The sequence below is a fragment of the Lissotriton vulgaris genome, chromosome 1_1 (assembly GCF_964263255.1).
Source record: "Lissotriton vulgaris chromosome 1_1, aLisVul1.2, whole genome shotgun sequence".
In the NCBI taxonomy this organism is placed as follows: Eukaryota; Metazoa; Chordata; class Amphibia; order Caudata; family Salamandridae; genus Lissotriton; species Lissotriton vulgaris.
The window spans coordinates 1,399,663,074-1,399,685,220 of NC_141685.1; positions in this window are offsets into that span (position 1 = coordinate 1,399,663,074).

Sequence of the window (22,147 nt, forward strand, 5' to 3'; positions counted from 1 at the left end):
TAAACTTAATTTAGGTTTGCGCCAGCTAGCTCAGAGGTCACTGGAAACTTTCTTGAATTAATAGGGAGGGACAAGCTCCCTTGGATCAGACAAGAAGGGATTCAGTTTCCGACAACCGCATAAACATGACAACTTTGCTCCCTCAGAATAAGAGTATATCTCTAGAGTCGTGTGAAAACAATAGACAGCTATTTCACTCAGTCAGCAGTGCATACTTAATTTCACCAGAATGCAGAGAAATAGAGAGATGGGCGTTTTCAATAAAAATGTGTTATTTATTGAGCAGTCTTCCTTCTCATGCAAGAGAAATGAATTGCCACAATTTCAATACTTGTCATGAAGTAAAGTGCGTACAGTAAAAGTAGTATTAAGAAATAATACTGTAAAAGCATGGATAAGGTTTCTTAGCCATATGATACTTTAAAATGGATAAAATATATACATACATAAATACATTGACTAACGTACTCAACTGGTGCCTCTAACTAAGCCTACCCCGGTGTACCTGACCTAAGCCGAATACTTGGGAAGGGATAAGTAAGTAGCAGTGTGAAGTTAAGTTGATTAAGATAATTTTGCCAAGAATCTGCACCAAGAATTCTCTTAAGGACTTAGTCAGCTCTGTACCCTGGTAATAGAATGTGGGAGGTCTGGTATCTCTTTCCTCAGGACTCGATATCCCAGCAACCCGCAAGGGTAGGCTGGAAACACCGGAGCTGGATTTTCTCGGCTGGAGAAAAAGACAGCATCTCTCTCAGTGCGTCAAACAGGAGGGGCGGCTTCCGTGGGCACTCGCATCAGCTGGGCTCTCGGGCAAGTAGATGGCCGCTCTGCTCCAAACCACTGTGTGTTTGCTTAAGGCAACTGTTGGTATTTTATACCTGAAAGGTGCCGGGTTTGATGTAAGGTTGGACATAAGACGTCACCAAGAACTAACAGTTCTTACAGGACTTCAGGAGTTCTTGTTCAAATCAAAACAAAAGCAGGGGGGGTTTTCCCGGGCTGCTGGAGACTTGGTTTGTTTAAAGAACGCGTTGTGCTTTCTAGGAGTCGATGGGAGTAGCCGTGCTGTGCTTTGGATTGCATGGGGTATTACTAAATATGAATCTGATTCTTATGCCTTGATCAGGATATTATTGATTATAACCTCACAAGGGCATAAATCGGGAATATCGAATTAGGGTCCTAGATATGAACACGACACCAACTCCACGGATTGATGTCCATCATTACTAAAAACTAAGCAAAAGTAAACATTCAATGATGCATGTGTTTTTTCCGACCCACCCCAAAATACATATTACGCATTTGAAATGGTATAAGGTAAATACACGAACAATGAGTATTTGTACTGTACGCCTTTCAAGCAGTGTCATCATTCAGATAAATGCATATATATATCAGCTGAATGAATTGCGAAAATTACACATGAAATGGCTCTAAATTCAGAAAAGAAGGTCGAGACCATTTCATCACATATTTATACAAATTGCTGTATATGTGCTAGAGGCTGAGGTCAAATATTGTCTCTAGTATCCTAAAATAGAAGCTCTGTTCTCTAAGAATAGTTCTACTTTAAGCAGAGTACCATGTGCCAAAAAAAGGTAAATATTTTGAAAATAGGGGCAAAAATAAGTTCGCTTTCAGGGGTAAAGTTCCAAATATTTTCTGTAGCTTTGTTTATCAAAAACTGAAGGCTGAATTCAGAGTTCAGGGAACGCTGTGTGCTCATTGTTTTTATTAAGAGTTATTCTCGTTGGTTGGAGAGAACATTATTTCAGACAGACCCGCAAAAAATTGGTCTACCACATCAGGTGAAAGTTCGACCAAGTTCAAAAATACTGCAACTGTGCAGTTCTCTGTGTGATTGCTATCATCGATGGTTGGATCAGCAATGCTCACAGAAGGCTGTACCTGTTTGGTGCTGCTTTCCTCTCGTACATCACCGCCACCTATTCGTAGTGGTGAAGTCTCAACGAATGCCGTCATCAGAATCGGTAGCCGCTGGGGACAACACGATGCATGAGTCGTTACAGGACCTAGCAAAGTATCGATATCCATTGGTACAGCTGATTATAGTGTAAGACAGATGTCCAACACGCATTCTTCTCTGCATAGCAGACATCGAAGCACAGGTATGATGTAATTTTGCCAGATCGGTCTGAATGAAAGAAACCAGGTTGTACTCAGATCTCTTAGCCGGGCCAATCCGAGGACCTTAGTGATACGGTATCTGTATCTTATTGCTAGGATCGTTTCTTCCATCGTTGCTAGATTCTTGCCTGTGGATTGGCTTGCCATATCGGTGCAGAAGAAGCAAAAATAAAATTCCTGCCACGAGTCCCAAGATTAAGGGTAGGCCGCCAAAGACAGAATGGACAAAATTCGGGAAGATGCCCAGAACTGTTTCAAAGGGTGTTAACAGTCCCGAAAAAATTGTCTTAAATACATGTGCGATTCCACTGGTATCAGACATGTTTAAGATTTGGCTTAACACTTCTACGAAATGTACGGGGCAATTTGTTGATAAAAGGGTATGCATCTCTGCTGCTGTCCTTGCGCCTTCCAGATATATGTTTCTTTTGATGACGTTAAAGGCACAGTTGTTTGTAAAAGAATATACTTCATTCTGCTTAAAGTATCAATTCGAATAGAAGAGATATTCAACCGAGCCATAACGCAGCCCCCCATATCTGGTTTGCTGTGTGGATACAATACTTGCATACAGCAAATGGCCCTAGAAGTTACAGTTGTCAGATAGGCTTTTCCTGGCAGCATGCCACAACAGCTGTGGTCACTTATTAAAATGTAACTACCGTTAGAAAGTGGTCTAAAGAATGACTATCTGTTTTGCAGGCGTGCCATGCAGGTGACATGAAAGGTTATTTGAGGACCCTTCGCAGGCTCCATGCAAATTGATACCTTGACACTGAAGTGTACCGCTTAGTGATTCTTTACAATTTTTACCACTAAGAAATACCTCCTTGTTTTCTTCTCTATAACATCTGTGTGTATAAGGTAAATCCCAGGTTGATTTGATGTATTCTTTACCCAACCTTTCATACTGGCCTGCTGGTATATACTCTTGTTAGTATTTAAACTGGAAAGTTGTTATCGGAATTGTAATCGTTCCATGTATTATCCATTCAATGACAGGTCTTTCTGACATTGTCAATGATAATCGCTCGAGTTTTTCAATGCTCAGAATTGTATAATCTGCTCCTTTTTGTGCCAAACTGATTTGTTTATCAGTAAGGTTAAAGATACCGAATAATGACGTTGTGTTGATTAAACGCCATGGTACGTAGCCTGAACGCAGATTTTGCAACGTCCATCCAAGCTGTACAATAAAACGTAACTGAGACTGACCATGTTGTAACATTAGTAAGTCCTGCTCTATTATATCAAAGGCAGACGATACAATGCTGTCCAGTGAATATATTCTTGAAGACAGATTCGTTAACCCATTGTCCACAACAGAAAGTGATTTTTCCAAATTTATACGATCAATTTCTCGTATTTTTTCTGCTGTCTCAATTTGCATTACTTTCCATGCTTCGTTGTATGCAGCGTATATACCGTCCGCTATGAAACGTTTATGACGCTGTTTGCGTGGTCCCATTATGAAATCACGCAAGTCAGCCCTGTCTTTAAGTAAAGTCAAGTGTTGCTTAATTTCAGCCAGTGTGGATTTCTGTAGCCACTCAAGGCATAGTTTCCCTATACTGTATGTTGTAATTATCCCTGGATGTTGTCTCTGGGAATATCTAGGGTCTGGTCTTGTCATTTTGAACCCCTGTGTTTTGTTCAGGAATCTATCTTGACAGGTATTCGTGTCTGTTGGCCAGATCAACCACTTTTTCCAATCAGTATGTGTTCTGTTTTGGTGTAAAATTTTAGAAACGTCTATCTCCACATCAGTAGTGCTGTCACTATCAGGCATGGGTTTCGGAATAGACGGTGTATTCAAGTCTTTTATCTTAGCTAGGCCAAGACAAGTAGTTTGTTGAATAGTGTCATTCAAGAATATCATTTGTTCTGGGATCATGCAGGCCCTAAACAGTGCTTCTAGGCCTTGTACTTGCCAATCTTTGGATCCCCAGATTGTCTTTGTTTCAATGGTGTTTTTCCAAAATTCGAAACCTAATGTAGACATCTTATCATAAAATTTTTCTGAATAAATCAATTTAGTATTTGTCAACATTGTTTTCATTCCTGTTCTATTTGAAAATAAAACGTTCTTGGATCACTGTTATTAAACCCTGAGAAGTATTGGAATTTTCCAGAATTTTTTTTTTAACTGCCTTTTGGTGGAGTTGGACAGTGTTCCCACTGGTTAAAAGATAAAACATTTCTAGGCTGAGCAGTTTTATGCAAATAGTGATCACCATAATGGTTGTAGCAGTAAAGCTCTTAATAATTGGATGAACCCTGCAAGTAATCTTGTTCTGTAAATTTGGCTGACATTACAAAATCTGACATCATATTGTTAATGTTTTCAAAGTCCCAGTCATCAGAGAAGGTACTAGGTGTGTCAAAATCACTTAATGAAATGTTGAGCTGGTGAGGATACTTCAAGAGCTCGACCGGGCCCAAAATGTCATAATCAGTTCTGTCCCATGCTACCCCACAGGGTATTGGAATGGCTGTGATGTTCACTGATGACAGTTCTCTTTTCTCGATGTGAGAGGATGTGTGTGGCTTTAGGATTAAGTTGATGTTCTGACTTGCTGTGTCCATTGTACTATATTTTCCTTCAATGAATTTTCCCAAACATAAAACCATGATGAGCCAAAGCAGGAGGAAAAGTACACCTAACACAATCCAAAATTCAATCCATGGTGAAATTAGGCAAGTCTTTTTTAGTTGTTGAAAAAGTTCAGTTATTTTTTTTTTAAACTTTGTGTTGGAGGCGTTTCTTCATGTTCGCTTGGGTCTTCAGAGAAATTGTCGAAGTTGATGAAGTAGCCTGATGCAGTTCTGTCAATTGTTGGAATTGCTTCCGGTTTTCATTTGCTTTTGCATTTTTCTTTGTTTCATTAGAATAGTCTGATGCTACATCATTGTAGATTGGTGTTTCTTGACGAACTGTTACTATTTGGGTTTCAAGAGGCACAAGTTCCATGGCATTATTGCATAGTCATTTTTTATTCATTGCAGATATCTCAAATTTGATTAGTCTCTCAGCATGGGCCTCTTGGATTGTAGCAAACTTCGGTATTCTGCTATTTCTTGGGAGTCCACTTGGCCTACTACTTATTATTGGCCACCTGATTGTGGTTTTACCAATTCGATGGATACAACTTGGTTCTCCTTTTTACCAGCAAGGGGCGGTAGTACTACTGATCTTGTTCTGTTGATAGCTAAGACAGGTACTGCTTTTCTGTACGAAGGCCCAAATTCCTTCTTTACTGCGATCTTTTCTCTGACCAGATCCCCAATCTTTGGAATCCAGACAGGTCTTGCTGGGACAGGTGGTTTTTCTTCAGTGGCTGTCGACTGTTGTTTCAACTTTATGTTACTCAGGTTTTTTCTTTTTTCATTTAAATCCTGTAAAACAGCCAAACGATATTTGATATTAAAGGGTTTTTCTTCTACCACTGAAGTGTGACTATTAAGGTCCTGAATAAGCATTCTAGTTCCGAACAATAGTTCGTATGGAGTGAGACCTTTTAGAGAGTTTCTTGGCAGATTATTAAGAGTACGTTGGACTCTTGTTAAATGTTTGACCCACCCATCACCCGAACCGAATACCCTCGCCGTTATAGATTGCTTTATGTCCCGGTTTTTTCTTTCCACAACCGCATTTCTCTCAGGATGGAAGGGAGAAGAATACCGCAATGCGATGCCCATACTGTTCAGGCCTCTTTGTAAGCTCGAGAGCTAAACGCAGGACCCTGATCAGAATGTAGCATGCCAATTGCATATGTGCCGATAAAGACTCGCAAATCTTTTATAACAGTTTTGGCATCAGCTGAGTGCAGTGATCTACATTTTTATGTGAATCTAGTCTTAAATCTTATGGGTACGCATTTCTCCGACTGGATTTATGCGTATAGATAGCCTGATGCTTTCTAATAGTGGTATCTGGGCTACAGGCTGGACCGGTTCACAACTGCGATCTCTGTTGCAGTCCTTGCAATTTTTTGCAAAGTAGTAGATATCTACGCTCATTCCCGGCCACCAGTACTCCGATTGTAGTTCCATCAGAGATTTCAGGATCTCTTGGTGCCTCAGACCCAACCCCATATGTGCTTCTGCTATCAATAAGACTCTCCGGTTCGTGTTTGGAATGACCCTATCCCCCACTCCAGGGATTCGAGCAAACGGAACGGAGTTTGCATCAATTATGTATGTATTACTGAGTGGATAGTTGAGAGGTAATGCTGAATAATCGCCTTTTAATGAGGCTTTTACCGCTAGCATGGTTTCCCCATCTATGTGTTTTTCTGAACGCTTTTCAGTGGCTACGGAAGCCGGGTGAACCGCTTCCGCTGTGGCTGTGTTAGCCAATGAATTCCCAGCAACGTGAACGCCATCACGTCGATGACTCAATGCGTGTATCACGTGAGTCTTTCGTAGTTCTTTCTGCAAAAGAACTACCTGTTCCCAAAGCCTTTTATGCTTTATTGTAGCACCGGTTTCATCTTTGTAACCGTTTTTGATCCATGTCTGCATGTCACTGTTATAGGATTTGATGCAGAAATACGAATCGCACACTATTAGTGTGGGGAATTTGCGATCGGCATTTTCAAGCACCATCTTTAAAGTTCTTATTTCAGCTCGCTGAGCTGAACATTTCCTGAATGATTCCGTTTTGGTAATCATTGGTTTGAATTTACCAGAGCGCCAGCGACCTTTAACAATCGCGCATGCTGCATCATATGATTTATTTTCTACATCATAGTGTTGTGCGAATCTGTCCATATAGATTACGCAGGTATATTTTTCTAGAGGCAGAATTTCAGCTGGCAGAGGATATTCGCGTTCATCTACTAGATCATCTAGTTTTTTCAGTTTTGGGTCAAAATAGTATTTCACCTCTTCTGTAGCAAAAGAAGTTTCCCATTCTATCCATTTTGGATCTAATACCCCTTTAACCAGGTTATGAGGACTTGTTAACGCCTCAAGGGCTGATTCCGCTGAAAAAACAGATATTCTTCTCCTTGGGCTAGGGCTCTTTCTTTAGCTACAGCAGTTAGAATTTTTTCTGTGGAGCTGAATTTCATTTCAGCTTCAGTGTACAAATGTGATTTGTAAGCTATAGGTACCGTTTCTCCCTCATTAGAGGTCAGGTATGTGAATCCGTATATTCCTAGGATAACTCGGATTACAAAATTGCGTGTGTTTTCATGTGTTTGCAATTTTGTTTCAGTTAACATGTCTGTTTGTAGTGATCTCAAAATTTCTGTGGGTTTCTGAGTCCAATTGGTTTGTTTGAAATCTGGTTTTATTAATTCATAGAGAGGTTTAACCCTCTCTGCATAATTTAGAATGTATGTTCTTCCGAAATTCAGGAAACCTAGTAGTGATTGTAAATTCTTCAGCGTTTTTGGTGCTTGGAGTACAGCACATTTCTCTAAGAAATTGTCTGCCAGGCTTTTGCCTTCACTTGATAATTCATATCCTAAAAATAGGACAGTTAGATGGGCAATTTGTGACTTTTTAAAATTGAATTTATAACCCTCTGAGACGAGTCCAAGTATTATGGTGTTGACCCTTTTTAAGTGAGTCTCCAGGTCATCATCTGTGAGATAGATGTCATCGACATATGATAATGCTTCATCATCATATATTTGTAGTAACTCTGTTACCCTTGCTGAGAATAATCCTGGGCTATTATTGAATCCCTGTGGGAGTCGTCAAAATTGTTTTTGCGATCCAAATATTGAGAAAGTGGTCAAATACCTGCTTTCAGGTGCAATGTTTTGACAGAAGAATCCATTAGAGATGTCTAATGTCGTTTTATATTTTTTGCGCACAATGTTATTCATTAGTGCTGCACTATGTGAGTTTTGTACTGCAAATGATTTACAACAGGAGTTAAGGTGTCTGTAGTCCAAAACTAGACAATATGAATCGTCTGGCTTGGAGACAGGAAACAAAGGATTGTTATTTTGAGATGTGTATGTTTCGATCACCCCTTGGTATTCAAGTTGATCTAAGATCTCCCTGACTTGTTTTTTAGCTTCTTGTTTAACTGGTTACTGCCTTTGTGCAGTCGGCTGATTTTTTAACTGGATCTTGTGGTGAGGCGATTCCTCATCCCATCCTACATGATTTTTGTACAAAGCAGGAGCTTGGGCTACTGCCCATTTTCTTGCATATGTGTATTTTTTATGAATCGGGATTTGATTCGAGAAGGCAGGCATAATCAGTTCTTCGCCATGAGGGCACTCCCTGACAAACTCTGGTGGCCAGTCTTTCTCAGCTAACAGAATATCATAGCCTTTTGAAAGTTTTTCCCAAAAGCGACTTTTTATTTTCCTAGTTTTATCTCCCTCTATACGTAATGTTATTTCATATAGCTTATGGGGCACACTAACTCGTGTGTCTGCAGTTTCCACTTGAATGTACTCATTTGTGTCCACTGTCTCCAGAAGATTCTTCAGGGTCTTGTGAGCTATTGCCACTTCTGCTCCGCTGTCTAGCATTGTCTGTGCCCACTCTCCGTATTTCAGCTGTGACCTCAGTATCCTCTGCATGTTTAATCTTAATACTTGCTACCTTCTTTCTGGGAAATTGCATTTTTTTTTGCTTTGATGAGCAGGTTCCTTGTGTTTGGACTTGACGTGCTCTTCTCTGTGTTCCGACCGTCCTCTTCTTTCCGATTTCTGTGAGGAAGATCGAGAAAGATTCAGTGAGAAGGATCTAGAGGGACGTGTATCAACATCTTGATATCTGTCTGGTTTTCTTATTTTATCCCTATCTCTAAGGTTGTATCTTTTTTCAGAGGGTTCCCGTTTGGGGAGACTTGTCTAGGCTTGGAGATCTCTCTCTACGCTGAGGAGACCTTCCTCTGGACTGGATACGTTTTTCCCTGGGAATGGTTTGTTTATTACCTTCCCAACTCTTTCTTGGAGTCTTTAAATTATTTTTAATAAATGTTTTTTCAGGATTTTCAGTTAGTTGGGGTGTTACCGGTTTCCCACCCAAACTATCTCTTCCTAGCTCTTCATAGGATTTTTCTATGATTCTGGCAAGTTCCAATGGTTGGGCTGCTATATCTGTTTCCTTTAATTTCTGGCTGATCTTTATATCATCCCTTGCCAATTGAACTAATTCTCTATATGCCTTTGTTAATTCTTTTAGTTTAACTAGGAGTTCTTCGCTTGACAATATTTCATAGTCTGGGTGTGTTGCATAGTTGCATAGAACCGGCCCCGTTTCTTCTGGTCTTCCTAGTGGACCGAGCCTGGTGATGTGATTATTATGTTTTAGGGTGCCTTTAAACCAGAGCAGGTGCTCTTGGTATTTTAGTGGAATTTCAATCTCCTCGAAAGGAGTGTATTCATCCGGAGGTTCCTCTATTTTGTAATAGTGGAAGTCTTTTGTCGTAGCGTGTGCTGCTGGAAAATGTATCCATGAATAGAATACCTCTGTCTGCCGACATTCATGTGCCTCTATCACGAATATGACTATACCGCCTCGTGGTTTCAGTCCATTTTCTATAAGTTTTAGAGTTATAGTTCTTCTTACATTAACCGGAATGATTATAGCATCCGGTTCGGTTTCATGGAGACTTGTGTCTTCCTTTAAGAGTTGAGCTGCTAGTCTTACTCGCTCCCTTTCTTCGTCACTTTCTGGCATTTTAACTGACTGAAAGTTTTCTGTTGCAGATCGAGTTTCAAGGAAACAAAGATTAGGTGCATAATATTTTGGAACACTGTATACTTCAACGTTGATCAAACCAAAAACTAATACATAGGATACTCATCCTACTAAGTTCCGGCGGATATTAACCTTTCACCCACTCCAGACATCTATTGGAGTTTTTACGGGGAAAGGGTTCTGTGTGAAAAAGCACGACTGAGCTACTCTAGTGTCTTGCGTTAGATTATCGCCTTACCAAACGTTGGGCGCCATGTAGTGTAGTTCCTATTTTCCCAATAGTCTCTGCGCATTGGAATAACATAAACAGCAGTGTAGACGTAGGACTGAGGTCATCTAGGTCTCTACTGACTATGTTAAACTTAATTTAGGTTTGCGCCAGCTAGCTCAGAGGTCACTGGAAACTTTCTTGAATGAATAGGGAGGGACAAGCTCCCTTGGCTCAGACAAGAAGGGATTCAGTTTCCGACAACCGCATAAACATGACAACTTTGCTCCCTCAGAATAAGAGTATATCTCTAGAGTCGTGTGAAAACAATAGACAGCTATTTCACTCAAGTCAGCAGTGCATACTTAATTTCACCAGAATGCAGAGAAATAGAGAGACGGGCGTTTTCAATAAAAATGTGTTATTTATTGAGCAGTCTTCCTTCTCATGCAAGAGAAATGAATTGCCACAATTGCAATACTTAAAGTAAAGTAAAGTGCGTACAGTAAAAGTAGTATTAAGAAATAATACTGTAAAAGCATGGATACGGTTTCTTAGCCATATGATACTTTAAAATGGATAAAATATATACATACATAAATACGTTGACTAACGTACTCAACTGGTGCTTCTAACTAAGCCTACCCCGGTGTACCTGACCTAAGCCTAATACTTGGGAAGGGATAAGTAAGTAGCAGTGTGAAGTTAAGTTGATTAAGATAATTTTTCCAAGAATCTGCACCAAGAATTCTCTTAAGGGTTTAGTCAGCTCCGTACCTTGTACCTTGTGAAGTAGTGTGGCTCACTGGTTAGAGGCGACAGACCCGAGAGCAGAGGACGGCCCGGGACCAGGGTTCGATTCCCGGCGCGGCAGGTTTGTGGACCAGGGTCAGCGGACTCGATAATTCTCTCGCCTCGGTGCCCACTCTGATCAGCGATCACACTCGGCAACTCTGGGCATTAGCTTGCCTCATCTTCACTAACGGCCCCACCAGACCGCCGGGGATGCCTGGTCTCACCCTGGAGATACCCATTAAGGGACCATCTCTCAGGGAAGCCAGGAAGGGTTTCGCAGCGGTCGAAGCGCCTTGGGACCCTCCGGGTAAGTAGCGCGCTATATAAATGCCTATACATTTACATTTACATTTACCTTGGTAATAGAATGTGGGAGGTCTGGTATCTCTTTCCTCAGGACTCGATATCCCAGCAACCGGCAAGGGTAGGCTGGAAACACCGGAGCTGGATTTTCTCGGCAGGAGAAAAAGACAGCGTCTCTCTCAGTGCGTCAAACAGGAGGGGCGGCTTCCGTGGGCACTCGCATCAGCTGGGCTCTCGGGCAAGTAGATGGCCGCTCTGCTCCAAACCACTGTGTGTTTGCTTAAGGCAACTGTTGGTATTTTATACCTGAAAGGTGCCGGGTTTGACGTAAGGTTGGACATAAGACGTCACCAAGAACTAACAGTTCTTGCAGGCCTTCAGGAGTTCTTGTTCAAATCAAAACAAAAGTAGGGGGATTTTCCCGGGCTGCTGGAGGCTTGGTTTGTTTAAAGAACGCGTTGTGCTTTCTAGGAGTCCATGGGAGTAGCCTTGCTGTGCTTTGGATTGCATGGGCTATTACTGAATATGAATCTGATTCTTATGCCTTTATCAGGATATTATTGATTATAACCTCACGAGGGCATAAATCGGGAATATCGAATTAGGGTCCTAGATATGAACACGACAATCACTCTCTCTGATTATGTAAGCTCTACTATTTCCAATGCCTAAAACTGCCCTAAAGTCCCATTCCAAGTGATTAAGGAACTTTCTGGCACAGCCAATTAAGCTCCACCTCTTTCTGAACCACAATGCGAAGATACTGCGATGTTCTTTATTAACAAAGTGGAGCAGAACACTAAATGCCTCTAAGACCTCCACTCTGCAGCAAAGTCGGCTACCCCCGTCTTATTCAACTCTGGATCTCAGATAGAGGTCCCGGAGGGGGTTAGCTTGAATGAACTCTAACAATGGATACCACTTGATTCTACCTCCTTCAGTTGCATTCTAAAAGGCATTAAATCAGGTCCCCTCACCCCCCGGGACCCGCTTCCCATTACCAAACTGCAAAAAATGGAGCCGTCTACTTTGCAGCTGATCAGGAAGCTACTTAATGCCTCCCTTCGAGAAGCACCTGAGTGGAAGCATGCAATGGTCCACCCACTATTAAAGAAGGCTAATGCCGACCCGGCCCAGATGTCCAACTTCCGCCCCATCTCCTTGCTCTCTGTTTTTTCCAACATTCTGGAAAAACATGTAAATTCGCAATTGAATCACTATGTGGAAACTCACAAGCTTTTTCATCTGTCACAATCAGGTTTCAGGGAAGGACATTCCACAGAAACTACACTTCTGGGAGTTAGTGAAATGATGGGTTGCCGTTTGGATGCTGGTGACACTGTGGCGATCATATTGTTAGATCTGAGCGTCCCATTTGACACTGTATCCCATTCCGTGCTCTTGCAGACTTTACAATCTGCTGGCGTGACTGGACCTGCCCTGAACTGGTTGGGAAACTTTTTGTTAGACCGTACGTTTCAAGTCTTCTCCCCAGAGGCAGTTTCTAAGACTCATGACTCTCCCTATGGAGTACCACAGGGCTAGATTCTTAGCCCCGTATTATTTAACATTTATGTTAAATCCCTGGCCGACATCGCTGAGGAGGCAGGACTGTCTATTTTTTCCTACGCTGATGACACCCAAATAGTCTTTCCCTCTCTGCCAAAGAAGCTTCTAAGCCTTCGTCTCTTCAAGTGGGGCTTCTTCAAAAACGCCACCCGCATACACCACCAACTGATCCGTAAGGCCAAGAAAACCGCCTTCAAGGAACGACTAGATAACAACGCCCACAACAGCAAGGAACTTTTCAACATCGTCAAGGAATTCACCAACCCCTCAGCCAACTCCAACGACATCACCCCCTCTCAAGCACTCTGCGACTCCCTAGCCTCATTCTTCCACACCAAAATTGCAGACATCCACAACAGCTTCGACAACCAACCCGGAGTCCAACCCTCCCAACCATCTACTGGACCTTCACCCCCCTCGAACACCTTCAATGACTGGAACCCTATCTCCACTGAGGACACCATCCGCCTGATGAATTCCATCCACTCAGGATCCCCCACAGACCCTTGCCCTCACCACATCTTCAACAAAGCAGACTCCATCATAGCACCGCACCTCCGAGACGTCATCAACTGCTCCTTCAAATTCGCCACCTTCCCAGAAAGCTGGAAACACGCTGAACTCAGCGCCCTTCTGAAAAAACCCACAGCGGACCCCACCGAACTCAAAAATTACCGCCCCATCTCGCTCCTTCCATTCCCGGCCAAAGTCATCGAGAAAGCAGTCAACAACCAGCTCGCCGCCTTCCTCGAAGCCAACAAATCCCTTGACTCCTCACAGTCCGGCTTCCGAGCAAAACACAGCACTGAGACCGCCCTCATCGCAGCAACAGACGACATTCGAACTCTACTGGACAATGGAGACACAGTCGCCCTCATCCTCCTCGACCTCTCCGCAGCCTTTGACACAGTCTGCCATAGCACCCTTCTACAGCGCCTCAGAAACATCGGAATCCAAGGAAAAGCACTGGAATGGATCACCTCGTTCCTCACCGGAAGAACCCAGAGAGTCCGCCTTCCACCATTCAAGTCAGAGGCTACTGAAGTCATCTGCGGCGTACCTCAAGGGTCCTCACTCAGTCCCACCCTCTTCAACGTATACATGAGCCCCCTCGCGGCCATCGCACGCCAACACAACCTCAACATCATCTCCTACGCGGATGACACTCAACTGATCCTATCACTCACCAATGACCCTAGCACCGCCAAAACTAACCTACACGAAGGAATGAAAGAAGTTGCCGAATGGATGAAACACAGCCGTCTGAAACTGAACTCTGATAAAACGGAAGTCCTTATCTTAGGTACCTCCCCCTCTGCATGGGACGACTCTTGGTGGCCATAAGCCCTTGGAAAAGCACCCATCCCGACAGACCACGCACGGAACCTGGGCGTCATCCTGGATTCCTCACTTTCGATGAACAGACAAGTCAACGCCGTCTCTTCATCTTGCTTCAACATTCTTCGCATGCTCAAAAAAACCTTTCGTTGGATCCCCACCGAAACTAGGAAAACGGTCACCCACGCTCTGGTCACGAGCCGACTGGACTATGGAAACACCCTCTACGCCGGCACTACAGCTAAACTCCAGAAAAAACTCCAACGAATCCAAAACGCCTCAGCCAGACTCATATTAGACATCCCGCGTAAAGAACATATCACTGGTCACCTGAAAAACCTCCACTGGCTTCCTGTCAATAAGAGGATCACTTTCCGGCTCCTAACCCACGCACACAAAGCACTCTACGAAATCGGACCAGAATGCCTCAACACACGACTGTCCTTCTACACCCCCTCCCGCCAACTACGATCATCCAACCAAGCCCTTGCCACTGTACCCCGCATCAACAAAACCACCATGGGAGGTAGTTCCTTCTCCTACCTGGCAGCCAAAACCTGGAACTCACTTCCCACTTACCTTCGCCTTACCCAGAACCACCTATCATTCAGAAAGCAACTTAAATCGTGGATATTTGACAAGTAACTCCCCACCCCTCCTCAAGCGCCTTGAGACCCTCTGGGTATGTAGCGCGCTATATAAATTCTTTGACTTGACTTGACTTGACTGTAAAATCATACAGTGGATGCAAGTCAATTCACCTAATCTCAATGGGGAGAAGACTGAGGTGTTAATCTTAGGGAAGAACAAAGATCTTTGGGGTCCCCAACACTGGCCCCCTGAATTGGGTGCTTTTCCCCAGCCTACCAAACAAGCCCGCAATCTGGGTTTTATTATCGATGAACACCTTTTGATGAGACCTCAAGCAACAAAGGTGGCTGCGACCTGCTTTGTCATCCTTAAATGGCTCAGGAAAATCTTTTGGATGCTGCCGGACTCCACAAAAAGAACTGTTGTCTAGGCCTTGGTCACCTCTTGCCTGGACTACGGCAACATCTTCTTTTTAGGAGCAAACAAGGATGTTATTCGCAAATTGCAAGTTGTGCAAAACGCTACTGCCCGCCTGCTGTACTGGATTCCTAAAACAACAGCCACTTCGAGCTCTTTGCGTGAACTCCATTGGCTAAAAGTGGAAAACGGCATCAAGTTCAAAACTCTGACTTATATGTTTAAGATGAAAACAGGCAAGGCCCCCCAAATACTTGAATTCCATTGTTAAACATTGTCCTCTTCGTTCAGCCAACCATACAAAATTCTCGGTCACGAGGCACAGACTGGTTAGGGTAGACGGCCATTCTTTCTCCTACTTGGCCCCACCCTGTGGAATTCCCTTTCTCTGTTATTGAGGAATGAGACCAGCCTTTCTCATTTTCGCAGAACTTTGAAAACCTGGCTATTCAATCAATAGGTCTTTTTTACCTCTCTTTTGGTACCTTCAGGCGGCGCCGGGAAACCCGTGGGTAGCTGTGCGCCTTACAAAAGCAAAAAATAACTAAATAAATAAATAAATAGTATGATGCTTTATTTTGGTCACAGACCATCAAGCAAGACACAAATTAAAACAGATTATGATTACAAATAAAATGAGCTTAAAAGTAAAGCACATATCCACAGGACTAACTTAACATAACCTTTCTGCATACGGTGTAAGCATATATAGAACAAAAGTATTTCAATAAAATAGATTTAAAAATGCAATAAAATAAGAACGAGATCACATTGTCCAAAATAAATGGAACTTACCACAACATACATCACAAGCCTGCTGGTACAAGTTGATTTAGATATAGTAAAATAGTCTTGGCCAGTTATTAGGACCACCTTTGGTTACTAGAATCTAAATAACACTGCATGTTGTTACATATTTACAGGAAACACGTTATAATCGTCTCTATCAGTGTTTACCTTTGACCTAAAATACGATATGTTTATAGTAAAATGGAAGGCCTAGCTGTTTTCGAGTCACACCTGCAGTCACCCTTACATCTAATAAAAACCTGCTCAGACTAAAGACAGTATAACTCTATTCCGCCGCAGCGCTAACGGTCGCGGGGGGGGGGGCGCGCGGGTGAGCTCCGCGGGTGACAGAGCCGTTCCGTCACGGCTCGCGGGTGAACTGTGCTCATGACGGAACGGTTCCGTCATGGCCCCGCCCGCTCAATTAAACGCGCCGCGCACCGTTGCGTCATGAGCACAGCTCACCCGGGAGCCGTGACGGAACGGTTCCATCAATAGCCTCGAAGAGGTTAACAGCTAGTATCTGTTCTCATGATGCAAAAGGCTGGTAAATAAAGCCAGAACCCCAAATTCAGGCAATAATGTTTTAACCATTTCGCTCTATGCCAGGAGTACAATGGACAGCAAAATAAAACGTTTGATTGTTTCTAGGCAATCAGGGCAAATAAGTGTTATACCTAAATTTAATAAAGGGAATTTTGGCCCATAAGGGCGTGATTTCATCCATGGATGGTGCAAAATGTGGTGTTGATTTTATGGATAAAAACTTACCAGTAAGACTAACACCACCCACTGTCTAATGGAGATCAAAATTCATAGACCCCCAAAAGGATTTATTTAAAAGACCCTTTGAGGCAGAATTAATGGGGTTTAGTCCACAATTCTCCCAAATCCAATTTAGGACGCCCAAACTCTTGCGCAGTGGGAGAGGTGAAGGAGCTACGGACCTCTGCTGTTGACCTGTGACCCTCATCCCTGCGGACACCGCTGCTCCCGCCACTGCTCGCCGCACCCGCTTCGCGGGCTGCAGCGAGGGGCCAGGCACCAAGGCTGTCATCAGAGCCAGGAGGCGGCAAGGAGGAGGGCGCAACATCACTCGGACTCCAAAGACCAGGAGTCCCTGCATCCGCCCAGGTGCGCACGGCCGCGCCTCTTGGGAGACACGCCCCCCACCCAACCAAGCTCCAAAAGGCGGCAGCCTCCAACAACCTGTGGGACGCCCAAACTCTTGCGCAGTGGGAGAGGTGAAGGAGCTACGGACCTCTGCTGTTGACCTGTGACCCTCATCCCTGCGGACACCGCTGCTCCCGCCACTGCTCACCGCACCCGCTTCGCGGGTGCCGCTTCGCGGGCTGCAGCAAGGGGCCAGGCACCAAGGCTGTCATCAGAGCCAGGAGGCCGCAAGGAGGAGGGCGCAACATCACTCGGACTCCAAAGACCAGGAGTCCCTGCATCCGCCCAGGTGCGCACGGCCGCGCCTCCTGGGAGACACGTCCCCCGCCCACAACTACCTACATTAACGGCCTACGTGACACACAGCGGGACGCGTGCGGGACGCCGAGCGAAGCCCGAGCAAAGGGCGGGCAGTCTGTGGCAGTCAGGGGCTGTTAGAGGCTGGGCTGGGCCACCCCCCTTACATCCATCGCCTCCGGACGAAGACCTCGGAGTTTATCTGTGGGTCCCGAGACTATCATGTCAACCCGCTCTGGTAAAGCTTTGAGGGGCGGCGGAGAAAGTGCCTCAGGGGGTACCACGATGATTGGCACAATGGACAAATTTATTACCAGGGTGGCCGCCGTCATTGAAAAGGAGATTGCAATGACGGAACGCCGCCTCTCACAAGACTTCCTTCCTTCCAAACGCTCTTCCCTGGGAGCTGCGGCACATGTTTTGTCCCCAATTTCCTCCATCCCCACCGCACCCCTGCCTGGGACCCTCTCTGGGGAGCCACATACTGTAGCGCTAGAGGCAGGAATTGATAGGATAGAAAGTCTGATATCTGATTCTCTCCCCAACAGTCCCTGCACTGCGGTAGCAGAGCCGCGCTCCGCTCATCCCATAGCTAGCTCTCCCGGCCTCATGTCTCAACCCGGTTCTATCGTTCCTACACCCGGCCTAAAACTCACGTCCCAGATTCGATCTACCCGGGTGCATAGGAAAAGGAAAAGGGCGACCAGTATTCGGAAGGGTTGTTACTCCACGCTTTATAAGCGTCCTAGGACCCAGCTCCAAAGGGGTCCTACACACTCAGACTCCGGAGGGCCTGAACCACCTGGGAACCCCTCCCCCCTACAGCTTGCAGCCGATACCCTGCAGCCTCTCCCCTTGGTCCCGGCACTACTTGCTCCAGCAAACGAGGGCCCCTCACTCGAGCCCCTCGAGAAACTGGTAAGGTCTCTGCTGGTACCACTCATTGACCAAGTTAAGAGTTTGGGGGATAGGCTTGACAGATTTGAACAGGTTACCAGGGACAATTTTTTCTCCCTGAAAACCTTGTTCAAACTACAGCCAAAGCTTAGTGAGGACAACACAGACAGGAATGCTGGAAAAGGGGTTTCTGTGAGCCAACCACTGGGAGATCAGTCGACACTGCCAGCTAAGTCACTAGCCACCGGGAATGCCCCCACACCAGCTTCCCAGGCCGGTGCAAAGCAGGCAAGGCCGAGTGTTTCCACTCATGCTGCTCAAGTGCATGCTACTCCCTCCCCAGCAGTGATAACATCCGTGCCTAATCCTGCACATAAGAAGCAACAGAAGGGAGGGACTGGTCCAAACTCTAAACCCATGGCTGCTCCTCCCGCTAAAGCCAGTGGAGTAGCCATAACCCCTAAGGCTAAACCTACCGCCTCCCTTCCTAAAAACCCCTCCCCAGTGGCCATTCCACAGAAACCGTCACGTAAGTGCCCCCCAGTCAACCTCCCTCCTGAGTGCCACCCATATGTTATTGTCCTTATTAAAGTTCCCCCCCCCCATAAAGACACCCAGCAGGAAACTCACCAGGCGCTAAAGAACAAGGTCATCCACTGGCTGAAAACCAATAGACCCCTTCCATTGGGCGTGGATGGCCTGATTCTTGGCGTACGTAGGGTGGGCTGGATCGGACACAGGAAAAAACTTTTTGAGGGTGACTGTGTGGTGGTCAAGTTCCAAGACACAAGAGCTGCCCACTCAATATGCTGCCAAGGGCGACCCGTAGCCGGCCCCGGAGTTGATGCAGTTGATCTATCATTCTTCTACCCGCGGTCGGCCCCGATTACCCCTATCATCCATCCGGGGCCCCTTCCCCAAAACAACGTCCATGGCCAATTTTTCCCAGGAACAACTGTAGTGCAGTCGCATACAGTCCCACCATTATCGAACTGGGGCTTCTGGGGCTGCTGACTTCGTGACGCTTCTGAGGAGACTCTAGTGACTTGGAGTCCCGGCGTCCAGTCCCCCCCTTCTGCCAAAAATTATATCCCTCCGACCACACCAGAAGATCAGGCTATTGTCGAGACTTCTGGGGTACTAGGGGAGGTGTGGGCGCCACTTGACCCTTCAGTTGGCTCTCCTACTGTGGGTGTTGTGGACTTATTTGCTCCTGTCGAGACCTGTAGCATTGCGGCTGTGGCGGACCCACTCATTAGGGTTCTCAGCTGGAACGTAGCAGGCCTCGAGAGAAAGCTGGCATTGCCCGACTGGATCTCGCTTGTGGAGCAATACTCTATATGCCTGTTCCAGGAAACCTGGAGCAAGGAGCCCCTACACAAGGCAGGATACTCTACCCACCATTTACCAGCTGTCCACTGAGAAACTGGTAGGGGTCGCCCTTCAGGCGGCCTCCTCATCTGGGTGGCTTCTGAACTTAACTGGTGGTGGAGCGGGATACTAAATGCCCGGACCTCCTCAACATTTCCCTGAAAAACCCCAAGGGACGAGTCATTCTAAACATCTTCAACATTTATGCCCGAGGCACGAAGGGGGGTAGAGAATCCCCAGTTATAGCTTGCCTGGAAGCCCTGCTTCGTTCGTCACCACACAAGCATTGCACTCTGGTGGCGGGCGATTTTAATTGCACTTTTGAGCCCCTGGGCCCTGATATCTTACAAGATCAAGAGGAACACGACAATAGGTGGGGTATACCAGCCTTAGATCTCAGTCCAATCAAAAAGTGGACAGAAGTGGCCCTCCAGATTAACTCCATAACTATGGAGTTTGGTCTGAGGGCCGCTAATGGCAGGACTGGGTCTGATAAAGCAGGAGCCCATACTTACAACAGGCCTGGTCATACGTCAAGAATTGACTATTTTCTTCTTGACGTAAACTTGTGGAGCATGGTAAATGATATGGTGATCTTACCTTCCATGGAGAGTGATCACAATCTCCTCTCGCTCACATTGTCCCATAGGTGGTTATCTGGCACTGAGAGTAGAACCGCTTGCAATCTCGCCCCGGATTTGTCAGCAGTCTCCAACTGTGGACGACGACTAAAGTGGGCGAAGCTGTCGCTCTCAGAGGAGAAAACTTCCGCCATAGTCTTTACCTGGCCTTTATAGATCTGAAGACTGCCTTTGACCTGGTTCCTAGGGAGGAACTCTGGAGGGTGTTGTATGGCATAGGGATGCCCCCGTACATCTTAAACCTTCTCATTAAATTGCATAATGCCACCTATGCTCAGGTTAGATGGGGGTTGAATGGGGAAAAGACCGAAAAGATCAGGGTCGAGAGGGGAGTGCGGCAGGGCTGTGTTCTGGCTCCCACCCTATTCTCCCTCTACATCAATGGGGTGGTAGAGCACCTGCTCGACGAACCAGCAGACGCCCCCACTTTGGGAGGCGTAAAAATTCCAACATTGCTGTTCGCCGATGACACCCTCCTCATTTCGAAAACCCCCCAAGGCCTCCAGAAACTCCTGAACCGCTTCCAGGACTTTTGCACTATCAGAGGATTAGTCATCAATGTGGACAAAACAAAGTATTTAGTCATGCACCCCCCTCGTAAACTTGGCCGTCCCCCTATTTTGAACTCCACTCCCCTTGAAAGAGTGGCAGAATTTGACTACCTGGGAATCCGCTTAAGTGATGCTATGAGCTGGTCCGCCCACATCAACAAAATGACAATCGGTCATAAAAGGGTGGGGGGGGCCCTCCTTAAGGAGTACAGCAATTCAACCAAACAATGTGTTGCCCCATTAATAGACATCTACAAAGCCCGAGCTGTATCTGCGTCACTCTACGGAGCCGAACTGTGGGGCCTAGGCAATTTGGAATCTCTGAGCAAGGCCGAGAAGAAATTCATCAAAGACCTTCTTGCCATCCCGATGAGTACTCCGACAGTCCCGGTCTTAATGGATATAGGCTGCAAAGCAATTAGGGACCAGGCACGCCTTTGCCCTCTCTTGCTTTGGGCTCGCTTGTGGAGGGTTCCGGAGTTAAAATCCTACGCTGTCGGGTTAGCAGAGGTGATGCGCTCTGATGGCTGGCAGAAGATTAAATGGCTCAGGGACATTTGATATTTGATATTTATGGGAATTTGTAAAGCGCGGCTATCGCTCCGGAAGGAGCATCTTGGCGCTGAGCGTGCAGAAAAAGAAACGTGGTGATGTATAGATCAGATGGCTGCTAGAACCGAGGTGTCAGATTGTTGGAACACCCAGGTTTTCAGGAGTTTCCTGAAATGGCTCTCAGTTTCGGCTAGCCTGAGGTTGACAGGGAGGCTGTTCCAAGCTCTCGCTGCTAGAAAGGAGAAGGTTTCCCCCCCCTTGGTTTTTAGCTTAAATCTTGGGATTATGATAAGATTGGTTCCTGAGGATCTCAGGCAGCGTGTAGGATTGTAATACATAAAACGCTTAGTGAAATAAAGAGGGCCTGTTTTTCTAGTGGCTTTGAATGCAGTGAGCAAAAGTTTATACAAAATTCTTTTATGGAGTGGTAGCCAGTGGAGGGCTTTGAGGGCTGCTGAGGCTGAAGACCTTCTAGGGAGTTTAAGCACGAGTCTGGCCGCGGCGTGTTGAACGCTTTGTAGTTTCCTGAGGGTAGACTTCTTCACTCCTGCCATTAGTCCATTGCAATAATCAAGTCGGGAGAGAATTAAAGCAACCGCGACTGCTTTTCTGGCTGCAATGGGGAGGAAGTCAAAGAATTTCTTCAATGATCTGATAAGGCTAAAACAGCACCCGGCAGTGATGCGGACATGATCATCGAAGGTAAGGGATGCGTCGAATTGAACGCCAAGGTTACGTGCCGAGGAGACAGCGCTCGGTGGGGCTTCTGAATTTTTAGGCCACCAGTCTTTTGGGCAGAAAGACAAGTCTTTCCCTAGAGGTAT